We start from the raw sequence: 10,591 nt of genomic DNA on the forward strand, positions 1-10,591 counted from the left end.
ACTGTTTTGTTTTTATATGTAGCTTAATCATTCACTATGCATTTCCTTGGAGAAAACTTACGGTTCTTCAGGGGAAAGAAAAATGTAGCAAAATTAGGCAGCTCCTGTGCCTTTTCCTGCTTCAAATTTTGAGTTGCTACCCTTCCTTTTAAAAAAGTGAGTAAATAAAATAGTCCCACAAGAAAAAATTACTGTAGTTTAAATTTTCTAAATAAATACAAGATTAAAACCATATAAGATTTACATAGTTTGCAAGTGCCTCTTAAAAAAAAAAATCACAATATTTTGCCAGTTTAGGCATCACTAATTTACAGTGAATAGATCTTGCTGCATTAGCAATTTTCATCTCCAGTAAATGTCTCCAAAAAAGTCCCACACTGCCCAAATGTTCATTTTTCTGCCAAAAAAATAAACTGCTGTTTCCCTTTTTGTGCACAAGCATTTGTCACTGATACACCTAAGGTCTTCCACTGTTCGTCAGAAACATGCTGAAGGAAAGTATTGCCTGAGATACATCTTCCTTAGACAGCTTTGTCCTTTCTGCTCTTTTCTCCAGCAAACATATCAAATACTGCTTTAGAAAGCTGGTTTGAACAAGTAAGCCAGTGTTTCAGCATTCATTCTATTTTTCCAGCTGAATTTAAATTTTTTTTAAACATAAATGGCTTCATTAACGTCAATTTGAGGATCTGTTAAGATGTAGGTGGTCTGATGCCTTAAATATGACTGTACATTTGTTCCACTCCACCACTCTGAAAAATGTTTCAGTGGGATACGACGTAAGAGATTACCATCCAACTTTTTTTTTTTCTTTCTGTTTTCAAAAACAGCTGTGTCACAGATAGCCCTCCCCTCCCTTTGCCCCTCTGACCTCTTATTCTGCAATCCTCTTGGATTCCCTCCAGGGAGGGCAAATATTCCCTCCACCTTCTCCCAGAATTGTATGTTCCTTTAACCTTGGAACAATCTTTAGCCACTAAAAATAGACTCCCAACTCCAAACTTCGCCGACTCTTCTCGTGCCACAACTGCATTTTGACATTCTGTTCTCCTCAGTGGATCACATGCACTGTCCCTGCCTCCTTGCCAACGTTGACAAAAGCTCAACGTGTCACCAGAATTTTAAACAGGAATTCCAATGAACAGACGTTTCTGAAAAAAAACCCAAACAAACCCAAAACACCCAAACTGGCACATGGACAAGCTTTTTCATATGAAGGGGAACAGAGAAAAAAATTCACAGAATTACAGACTCATGGAAACTAGAAATGGAAAATCGATTAAGTCATCCAGGCTATTCCTTTGCCAATTCAGGATAATCCTCTATGGCACTGGCTGGTTTAAAAGCCCCAAACGAGAGACCTCTTACCAGTATCTGAGAAGACTATTCACAACCCAAGATACTTCCCAGTATTTCTGACATTTAGACTGTCTGTCCCTTCACATCATGGACCTCATCACCACCAGTCTTTCCACCCCATCTGCATGAAAGGACTTGAGGTATTGAGCCTTTCTCCATAAGAAATGTTGGGGGTTTTTTTCGTGAATATTTGTAGGGTAATATCCCTGCCTGGTGTTTTATCAAAAAAGAGGTGATTAGGATAGGTTAGCTTTCAGCTTTTCAATTTTCCTTTGGTTTTGACTGTTCTTTATCCTGGTGCCTCCTTTGAATATCACAAAATCAGTCAACATTTTCCTGGTAATGAGGGACAGCGGGTAGTGAGGTGTGAACTGACCACAGAAAAGCACTTATCTCTTGGATGTCATCCCCCATATGCATCCCAATAGTTCCTTTTCCCAATATTAATTTATACTTGCAAAAAAATGACTGATTTGCTGTTTGTCAGCAATATCTCAGATTTTTGTCAGTGTTATTCTTTTCAGGTTTTTTTCCCTTTCATTGAATATTTGTCCTTTTTGACTACCCTTTTCTAAAGGATTTTCTGATTTTTTTTGGTTGATTTTGTCATGTTCATTTTTGTGAATTATATTTGTTCTTTTCTGGCCACTTTTCTAATCCCTTAGAGCAATAGAGGGAGAAAATAGGAATATCAGGTCTGACGTGGAACCTCAGTTCTAGCACTGAGTGAGACATGGGAGAGTGTGGGTGACCTCTGTGTCCTCCGGCGACTCATCTGTGATAGCACAGCTGAGAATTTGTCACATCTTTCTAACACCATTTGAGATGTGTAGGGGAAAAATGCTGTAAGTGTAACATTTTTGCAGTAAGTCTATTATTTGAGCATTTCTTTGCTATTTCTTCCAGAAGTAGCTCCCGACCATGCAGTGGCACCCTTGAACTTCCTTGTCTTCTGTTCACTCCCTGCTCTGCTTCAATGCCGTGTTTTGCAGAGACACCATCCTGGTCTCCATCACCCACCGTTAGGTTTCTCCATCCAAGGACCTGCCAAAGGGTCTCTGTGAAGACTCTGCTTAACTCTGTGTACATGACAGACCCATTTCAGACAGAAGGTGAAATCGAGTTTCCAGTGTGTTCGCTTTGGCATCAATATTATTGTACCCTATGTCACCCCATCCCTGCTTGAATTCTGACCCCATCAGCTGCTTGTGTTTTGGAGATATAAAATGCTTGTGTTATTCAAGAGCACCACAGTGAAAAAGGGGGTGAAGAAAAGCAAATCTAAAAACTTAACACAGTGGAGAGCTCTGGCAGGTTGGTGGTCCGGTGTGGTTGTATGTTCTCTTTCTGGGTTTCCTTGCTGCTGGGAGAAAAATCCTTGGGGCTGATGGCCCACAGCTCCAAGTGAAATCGTTTGTATCAGCATCCTGGTAGCACCATATATCACTTTCATTTGAGAACTGTTCTCACAATCCCTACTTGTTCCTGATCAATACTTCACTACGAATAAAAGTGAACAGAACAAATGGAAAAGATTTATTAACCCTGCTGATATGTTAAAAGCATTCTGTCAAAGAATTTGAAAAATGCTTCTCATATTTAGTGTTCAGAGACAGAAAATCCCTCTTGAGAAAGGAAAGGTATGTAAAATACATCAGTACCTCAGTGTGGAAATCCAGACCTGGCTCACTATATACATTACTGATGAATAGGTATTATTGAAAACTGCATGTGGTTCTTAGCAGGGAGAGCAGCTCCACATAAGAATGAGAAAGCAATTGTCAGCACTCAGGGAGAAACACTGGTCACATCTTTAAGGGAGTTGAGAGAATGGGAGGCTTTAAGATGGTAAAACACAAGATTAATGGAATTGGGAGAAGCTGTTGACAGAATTTCTTGAGGGGAATGAAATTGGAAAGTGATACTTGTTGGGACGCGGCCCTTGGAAATTTGCAGCAGTCTAAAGCTATATACAGATCTACTCACTGTAATAAAAGTATGGTCTGAAAAGAAATGAGTATTTGAACCGCATGTCAGAAAGTCACTGCTGGAGTGTGATTCCAAAAAGCACGTTGCAATGCAGCGAATGAATCACAGACCACAGGGTACATAACATACGCTAAATGAATCCAACATGATGCACTGCACTACGGGGCAATCATCACCTTCAGCATTGTCATCAGAAAGCAATAACCAACTCCAATATGCCACCTTCTTCCAAAGCATTTTTCAAAGGTTAGGCTAACATGCAGCGCAATTAGGGATGTCCGCAGAGGAAAGAATAACGCCTCTAGCCAAATCCCTTTCCAGTTTGTGCCTTTGGAGTTTAATGGACTAGCATAAAAGAAGAGGAGTAGCCTGCAGCCCAGATCAGACTAATGTGCCGCTACTGGGATAGGGGAAGGAACAAGAAAATATGTCAAAGAACATACTGGTTTTGCAAGCAGATGATATTCTGGTAATTTCTTAGCAAAGTTTGTAGCGTGAACGAAAGGAGAATGGCAACGCTAAAACATGAAGCAAGTTCAAGGCCAGGAGTTTGAAGGCAAGTCTTTTTTCTTCTGTGCCTGGCAAGGAGGCAGGGAGTTTTATTGGAAGCAGACATAGTTTCCATGCCTTTGTCAGCTCCAAATTAGACTGTTCTTCTGGAGAACACCTTTAATCAACTGGAAGCTGGTCAACCCACTTCACGGGCTGGGTTTGTCACTGGAACAATATAGTAACACCAGAGGCCTGTGAGCTGTGCTCCAGTTGGAGTTCTGACATTTAAAGCTCTAGATGGCTTAAGCAATGCACTTTAAAAAAAAATAAATAGAATTTCTGAATAAAGGGAAATGAGTAAGGCTTTCTCCATAAAGAACCTTCAGCTTTGCAAATAACTGTTCCTACTCTGGATGGAAACACCCTCAGATGTTGACAGGATATTGGAGTGAACAGGCACAATGCTCACATAAAGCCATTTGGTGAAAGAGTGGTCAAGACCTTGAGAGCGCTCAAGGAAAGCAGACCCTTCCAAGAGCAGATCCCTCTCCTGGGACACTGATGCAATACCTACTCGAAGCTAAGAAGCTATTTTCTAACTGAAGGGACAGCATTCAGCACTGATTGTAGGAGGTCTTCCCTGTGAGGTCTTCCAAACCCCTCGTGGCCATGTTGAACCTACCCAGACTGTGAAAGCCGAAACCATTTCAGGCAAAGTGAGTACAGCAGTAGGAAAGTCAGCTGGAAACATACTTTTTAAAAATTTCACAACATAAAGTGAATAAAGTTTGATCATTTCTTCCACAACACTAGCCTGGAATTATCAGGGATTATAGCTAGATGCAACATGAAAAGCATCTTACTGTATTTTGCATATTTTTGTCCTCTTTGGACAATTGGGGAGGAGCATTATGGAGAACACAGAAAAGATGTAAGTGTAAAATAGTCATCTTTCTAACATGCTTGGTTTCCTAAACAAAGTGACATTGGAGCACTTCACACTAAATGGCATTTTCTGCCTCAATGTTGACGTCAAACCCACAGGTATGTCTTTCCTCTCTGTTGCATTATAATCCAGCATCTAGAAATACTCAGCCAGCTGGATTATTTTTTGGGCAGACTATTTGAGTAAGTCCTTCAGAAAACAGATGTCAGGTCAGGCATTGGAAAGGTTAGTGAAGCTGGCCCCATCGCCACAGTTAGAAGAAGCGGTTGTTTAGAACAAAACAGAACAAAGCAAAGGGTTTTTTTTTTTGTGTGAGTGTGGTTTTTTGCTTGGTTTTAAACTTAGAACTAAAATAGGGGCCGCAAAAGGTAGAGGCTGGAGAAGCATCTGGTGATTTGGACAAGTGGGTCTGAATCTTGGAACAGATAATACATGAAAAGTGCTGTGGAAGAAGCTTCTGTATCCTATGAAGAGCAGAGACGTATTTTCTTGAAGGAGCTCGAGCTTGATTTTTATGAGGGAAATAACAGGTGAAGGAGTAAAATGGTTAAGAGACAGAAATTCTCAATGGAGTATCAGATTTTCAAGTGACTCTTCAGCCTCCCATCACAAGTCCTCAACACTAAGACAAAATAAATTACTATCAAGCTTTCACAATCTTTTCTGAGAGAAGGGTGGGCTAATTTCACAGAGTAAGTTGTCAAAGTTGGGGTGTGAACCCTCTTCCATCTGCTCTCCCCAGTTTCTAGGGGTTGCTGTGGTTCCACACAAGGAAATGTTAATTACATGATCACACCGTGTTTTTCCCATACAACCCCCTACTTCATTCAAAGCCTTGGATGGAAAGTACAGCGGGAATGAATCCAGGCTGTGCCTCAAAATGGACTAGTTTTTGCAGGTCTGGCCTTTTTTTTTTCACAGTAGTTGGAAGGGGCATGAACTTGTAGCAATCGGATATTTAAAGGCTTTATAGAATGGGGCCAATTTAAGGTTGCTTGGGTATTCTGGATCCAAGCACTTCCTAATCTTCTCAGAGCTTGACTTTACAATTTCAACACTCCTTAAATGCTGATTTTAGATGTGCTGCAGAGTTAAAACAAGGCTGGCACTGCGGGAGATTGTAATTTTGTATTGTATTAAAAATGACAAAGAAAAAGAGCAATTATTTAGGATAATCTACAGGGATTATATTGAGCAGTGGAAGTTAGGACTGGCTGTTATCCTAAGACCTACAATGGAGTATTTATATGAAGTAGATGGGACAAAGGACTTGAAAAACTTCATTGTATAAAACAGTCCTACAATGGTCCCATTAAATGGCAGGAAGAAGATGTGCCATATCTTCATTTTCCTCCTCGGATAAATGAGCGTGTGTAGTGCTTTGATCCCCATGCTCCTTGTGACTTCCACGTAAGAAGTGCCTTTCGTGTCCTGGGCACTGCAAGTCCTAGCCCATTCAGAGTGTGAAAAGACATCAGGATCCTGCTCTGTAAGATTTACGGGAGCAATTAATCAATCACCTCTACACTCTCAGTGAGCTGGGCTTGCACCAGCATCGCCTGCCAGGTTCAGCCAAACAAGTATTTGATCTGAATATGCTGCAGCAAAACCCAACATTTGTGTATGATTACCCAAATTACAAAGCCATTTTGTAATATGCCCATAACAAATTAAATGAAAAAATATGTACAATAATGAGGTCTTTATTTTCCAACTTTTATTTTCTATAGCAAATGAATAAATTGAATGATTTGGGCACCAAAACCTCCAGTCCACCTTGCCCTAAACAAACTATGGAGTGATTGCAGAAATGAAGAGGTAATTAACTGGGAGTTAGCTCAACCAGCTGCTCTCCGTATTACTGAGGCAGACTAAGCCTTTGGCAACTTGGTTTGGTAACACCCCTCAGCAATTTTCAGCATGTCTTTTCTCAGAGTCTTTCCCGTAGCCAAAACCCCAGGAATCCACAGGTTTTTAAATGATCAAATCCACAATTTTGCCTGCCTGTCATGTTCATGCTGCAGACTTAGCGGATCTCTTAGAATAAGGTTTACAGCACGTCTTCTGGATTTGATTAGAAGAAAATCTGTACTTCATCTTAACTCCTCCACTTTTTCTGCCCTAGACCTGAGGAATGCAATATTGGCTTCTCCCTCAGCAACTCCCACGTTTGTAGCAAACATTATTGAGCTGGGTTTCTATCTAGAGTATACTATTTTAAAATGTTCTTATTCCCACCTGAACATCGTGGCATCTGTAGCATTAAAAAATTTTATTAATTCATATATATTACTATTAATGATGTATATACTTCATAGTTTGCCTTGAGCTTGGGAACCTATCATGCTCAAAACTGCACTGTCTTCCAGGCTGCATTTATCAAATCAATTTTGCACACTGAATAAAGAAGTACTGATGGCAAATTCCCTCCCTCCACAGAGAATATAACATATAGGTGATTAAGTAAAAAAGCTTTACTCATTTAAATTTATTTCTAGAGATTACCCAAGAGCTTCCCAATTTGTTTAGACATTCAATACAACAGAACACACTCACTTTTTTTTTATGGCACACATATAACATAATAAAAAAAATACAAAACAAATTGATTTGGAACTTAAAATCAATAGCCTATGGCAAGTTAGTCTCTCCCTCTAGATTTTTCATTTTTACTGTAATACATGCAGACTGTTTAGCAATGAACATCAATGTTCCAACAAATACTAGCATGAGGCTTTCAACTAATGCTAAACCTCCTCTCAGCAAGTCAAAGGAACATTTTTCCCAATTTCTCTAGCAATATATTTTGGTGACTCTCATGCAATCAGAGTTTCGAGAAGTTGTGTCATCCTCCATCCTAATATTTTACCTGTTACATGATTGATCTTAATTAAACTTCCATAATCCATCCCCATATCACCACTCATGTAAATCACGTCTTGTGTGCCCAGAGAGCATGGGTGAGAAAATTTCCCACACAAAAGTTGCAGACATGTTGCTGGGGAAAGATTTCTTTGCTGTCTGCTGATAATAGCCACTGGAAGCTAGCGGAAGGGGTTGAGAGGTGATATTAGCAAAATGCAAACAGATAAGGAAAGAAAAATGGGCTATGTTTATCATTCCTGGCAGGGATTCAGTGTTCTCTGCTGTATGAGATGGTTCAGATTCCAGGAAAACTACTGCATAGGTGTAGATTGCCCTGGAAAAACAGACTTGGTGTCTTTGATTTTGGTTCGCAGCGTATCCAGAGTATCAACTACTTTTTCTTGCCGCAGGTGAACTATCCAACGGGGGGTCCTGAAGTCGATCGAGGCTTTGGTAGCTCCCTACTCAAGTTATAATTGCAAGACTATGGGCACTGAAAGAAGACCTGCACACATCTGCAACTGAATTGGGACTGAAAATGGTTTTCATTCTATTATACAGCTATTTTTGTGTACCTAATTCATCTTGCTTAACGCTTGTGAGTCCTACTCACAGATCAGGAATTAACCACTAGAGATGGTGTTAACATGGAGCAGAAAAAGATGACCTCCGAGGAATTTTCTGAAGCTACTAGTATGAAAAGAAAGGGTAGACATACCCATTTCTTCATCTTCTAAACCTGAAAGAAGCTTAACTATGCTGGCTTTCAACAAACTACTATTCACTGACATATATTGGTCAGCTTTTCCTCACTTGGAAGATTTAGAAGAATTAAAAATGGGACAATTGCTTTAGAAAACAGCCAGCACTGTTTATTTACAAATATCGCGTCAGGAGTCATGTTGACTTGATGGTGAATGTTCAGGGTAAGATCCAATTCCCAATCATGTCAATGACAAAACTAATTGCTTCAATGCAACCGCAATTCCATTTCTATGCAACTTGATTTTTTGGTATCAATTAGCCAGGAAAGTTTTTTGCGTAAATCTCAGTTTGCTTTTGGTACAAATGCCACAAAGCGCTGCATTTCAGGTTTGTCTGCAAAAATGAAAGTGAAACTCAGCTGAGTCCACATGATTTCCTATGATTGCGTTATCCAGGTCCAGTCTCCAGCAAGCCTAGGACAGCTAGTTGGAAACCCAAAAACTATTCTGATGAACCTTGGTTGACTTTTCGGTTTCAAAAAAAGCCCAGATCAGGGCAATTTCTACCTGGTTTCCAGTTTCATAGGTACAGCTGGTTGAAATTTTTCAAATAAAACAAATCATGGACACTTGGCTTTTCTCCAAACATTCATATTTTTTAACACAAAAAAAATCTTTTTTTTGACCTCGCTACTTTCTTTGGAAAAAATTCAAAAAAATTCTTCAAGATCAAAAGGGGAAAAAAATAAAGACCTTTTCAGTGGCCTACAAAATACATCTTTTGTTTACCTCTAGGCATTTTTTGGTTTTGTTTGGACAGCCACAGCCAGTGTTTTGACTGGTTACCTCAGATTGTTGTGTGCTTTAAATTTCCTTCCATTCATAGCTGAAACGCTTTGGGTCTGATTTTCCAATGACAAAGCCAAAAATACTCTACTTCTGGTCATCATCTCCCAGGTTTTCTGGGGCAATAAAAAATGATTTAGCATAAACCAAAACAGGCTGAAAAACGTTATCACACTTGTAAATGTCCCAGTAAATCTTTAAACCCTGCTTTTCACCCTCTGCTTTTAATGAAAGCTTTTCTAAGTATCAGTCAGGAAGGTCACAGCATATCATCGTACGTAGCTTAGGCAAAGATTAGCTTCCATTTCTCGAAGAGTTCATTTTAGATTATGTAACAGATGCTGCTGAAAATCCAAAAGGTGCAATAAATCCCCCGGTCCAACCCCGAGAGAAAAGAAGTTGAGTGACCGCAGACGGTGGAGTGAAAGGTCCCTGTGTTGCAGAGCTCCCCGACTTGAGCCTCGCGGTGACTGCACATTGTCAGGAACAACCTCTCCTCCCATGAAACTATTCCTCCTCTTCCTCCTTTGACGAAGACTGCAATCTGCACATCTTACGACCGAGTGCCTGGACCCCCCAACGTGGGACTTGATCTGTCCTTCAGGGTCTGGTTGGAATATTTTTCAATTAATGGGTACTTCTTAGATGGTTGACACCTCGGTGAGCGTATTCTCCCGAGCTGCTTTTAGCCAGAGACACACAGCTTAAGCTTTTCAACAGCTGCTTTATCTCTGCTTCTCACCCCTACCCCCACCCCAATTTAAGTTTAAGATGAACCTCCACCCCTGAAGCCCATGATATCTCACTCCAAAGTCCTGTCAGAGCCACAACCAAGGCCATAAATTTCCCAGCTGGGTCACAGTACTCCCTATTCATTTACTGAAACATTATAAATGTGTCCAGGCTCCAAGTGAAACCTAATCCCGACATTCCCCGCATGGCAATTCCTGCAACTGATGGCAGGGTCATCTGGAATTACCATCGCCTTATCTGATTGGAAACTCATCACCTGCGTTTCAACGCCGAGGCCTCGGTAATGCCTCGTAAAATCGAGCCCTCAGCTATTTCAGGTCTGCTACTTTGGTACAGAGCAGGCATCGGCCATTCGAAGTTACACGGGGTGCTTGGTCCTTGCCCGGCCAGGGAGAAGCAGAGATGAGCTGGCAGAGACTGATGCTCTCAAACACATCCAAGGATGGCTCATAACAGGGGAAAGGATGGGAAATGTCACCCCGAGACAAAGAATGGTTGCAATTCGAAGGCTGGCAAAGCCAGAGCTCTCGACGAAGGGGGCAATGTGTAGCTGTTGTGATCAGCATCGTTTCACTGAGACTAATAATTTATGTTCTATTTTAGATCGTATTGGGACCCTCACCATGTTGTATCTGAA

This window comes from Haliaeetus albicilla, chromosome 10, assembly GCF_947461875.1.
Source record: "Haliaeetus albicilla chromosome 10, bHalAlb1.1, whole genome shotgun sequence".
NCBI lineage: Eukaryota > Metazoa > Chordata > Aves > Accipitriformes > Accipitridae > Haliaeetus > Haliaeetus albicilla.